Source organism: Engraulis encrasicolus, chromosome 22, assembly GCF_034702125.1.
Source record: "Engraulis encrasicolus isolate BLACKSEA-1 chromosome 22, IST_EnEncr_1.0, whole genome shotgun sequence".
Taxonomy (NCBI): domain Eukaryota; kingdom Metazoa; phylum Chordata; class Actinopteri; order Clupeiformes; family Engraulidae; genus Engraulis; species Engraulis encrasicolus.
In genome coordinates, this window is record NC_085878.1 from 50,286,661 (window position 1) to 50,289,591 (window position 2,931).

Genomic DNA, 2,931 nt, shown 5'->3' on the forward strand with positions numbered 1-2,931 from the left:
GTTGCATGGAATTCAAACGGGGTCGCCTGAAATATCTAGGTGTGAAAAATAGGAAACACTTAAAGGTATTATTAATTATAAGATAATAACTTGTGAATATTATGACTTAAAAACCATATGCAATCTTAGAATTTATCTATAGATTTAATAGCATATAAGTTAGCTTGTTGTGAACCCACACATATACAACTAGGCCTCAATTTAGAGTGGTGCTGGCATTATTTTAGACATAGTGGTCTGGAGAAGAGCCTAGACACCACCTCTTGGAGACAGCATGTGCATGATGGGTGATACGAATGACACCTGCATCAACAGTAGGATCAGTCTTTTGGGCTCCATTTATCTATTGCTAAGATTTGTTGTCACATCCAATCATGGTGACTGATAGTTGATCTGTGAAGCGCTTGGTCTTGTCTATGAGCCAGACTTTGAAAAGTGAATGCATTTTCACTCCATAACTTGATATGTCCTACTGCCAGCCTATTCAGTTGCCAGCCTGCGGCCCAGACTCAGCACGCACCAGACCCCTCCAAACTTCAAAAGTGGCAAAAAAAAAAATCATGAGTCTCCAGAATGTAACTTGTGCTTTTTAAACCCTAGCTGAAACTAGCAATAGGAATAAACTTTACTGGTCCAAATAGCCCTATTGTATCATTTCATACAATCAGTTAATTCATTCGTTCACCCATTCATTCTTTCATTTAATTAAGAAGGTGGTGGCTCAGTACTTGTGTTTCCACCTAAGCCAAGCTCAAGTATGGAAGTTTGAAGATTTGTTTTCTACAAAGTAAACAGGAAGTTGCTGAGGTAGGTAAAGAATGTCTGAAAGAAAGGACTGATGAAACAACAACTTTAAAGGGTTATCTGTGAAGGCGCTGTTTCTCATAGGACAATAATGTCACAGAAGTAATAATGCACAAGCCAGCTGGTCCCTGGTGTTTTTAATGACTGCAATGGGCTCAATCTACCTATTTGGCTGCAAGGTGCGCCTCTCGCTCTTTCCCTCTTTTCTTCCTGCCCAGTCTTATGTATTAGCTGCCCTGTTGTGCTCTTTGGCACATTTGTCTTGAAAAGTGATGTTTCAGGACAAAGCTATGAATAAAATATTTTGGAACTGTACCCTTCATATGAATAATGCAATAGCTGCAAAAAGTACAATATTGAAGTTCACTCTTCAAGGTTAAGCTATAACACTCACAAACAGCACCTGCACTTGCAGTTTCATGTTTATTTACTGGTACAATAGATATGTAGATGTAGATGGCATTTCAAAAAAAGTTTTCTTTTTCGTCTTTGCCATCATATCCCCCTGATGATTCACAAAGCACTGTGCGTGATTGGATCAAGACTGAGATTCTATTTGGAGAATATAAAGAAGAAGAAGATGCTATGCTCTGCAACCTTCATAACTTACCCACTTTGTTGCAGTTTGAACCACACTGAGCCATCTGCAATGGAGAATACAAGGAAACCTATTGAAAACATGCATAAACATGTAGCACATACAACATGTTTAACTGGGTATCATCCAGCATCAATCCCCCCAGTCCCCGTCCCCCAAAAGCCCTGAACCCTTTGAGGATAAATGACGAAATTATTTTGGACAAAGCACATGCTACAATTTGTGTTTTTACCATAATAATTAAACCACTGCAATGTCAAAGTAGAAGCAGGCTAGTAGTGTTGCTGTAACTGACATAGAAAATGTCTATGGAACACTATGGACGTGTTTGCATTGTAATTTCCATAAAACTGTCAAAACTTTCAAACAATTGAAAAGTTTGAAACTGCTCACCACTTTGTTGGAAGTCTGAAGAAGGTCTTGAAATTCAAATCTGTAGAGCATAGGTATTAAACAATTAATTTTGAAGGAGAGCTTGAAAATAATTACTTTAGGGCCTAGTCACATGTAGCAACACTGACGCTATTTGTTCCTTTTTTAATGAATAACTAAGGCTGAAACGGGCCATAATTTGGTTAAAATGCAGGAAATTGCATCTAAAAAATACTCAACCCCCGCAGGAGGCAACCGTCATTCCGTCATAGGCTACTGCCATTCCGACATACATCCACACTTATTCATACCGCCATTCCGACACCAAGTTGTTGGGAGCTGTCCACGCGCGAGCGTACACCTAAACGGACCGGTGTGCCCGGAGCTGTCCACGTGAGTGGTGCTGAAATATGCATTTGCTCCAAGTGACGCCAGCTTACACCTTCAACTCAGTGTATTTTTTTAGATGCAATGCCCTGCATTTTAACCAAATTGTGGCCCGTTTCAGCCTTTTATTCATAAAAAAGAACAAGCGTCCCATGTCAGTTCAGTAAGGGATTTAACATCCACATAAGGGGCGATTCTGTAGGCCTATTTCAAAGGACGGGTGGCAATGCCTAACCCTAGCTTTGGGACCAATGAGCCCGAAAAATAGACTAATGTAAAAAAAATCTTATGTGGGGACCAATGGGCTGTGGATAGACAAACCCTAGGACACCTAGGCCTTGGCCTAAATTATACAATTAGCCTACAATAGGAACATATCTTGGGCTAATCTAGACAGCCTATGAGAAAAAGTTTTAATGTTAAAAAATATATACATTTTTGATTTTTACCTAGGTTTTTTAGGTTCTTCGAGAATGTAGGCTAGTGTCATCAACTGCCACACGTTGTAACACAACCACCCTCCCTTATCAATAACTTTGGTGTAGCGGCAGCCTCATTGAGATAAATAGGTAGCCTAACATATGTCAGCAAGAAACGTACCGTCCTACTAGAGAATTTAGAATACAGGGGTCCTACCTAGCACCAGATTTTGATGTGCATAGAAAACGATGTTCTCTAGCCAAGGCCAACTGAAACATGAAACAAGACGCGGCTCCTTTAAAAACTGTGTTATGTCACATGACTCGTATGTTATCATGTGACATAAAGTT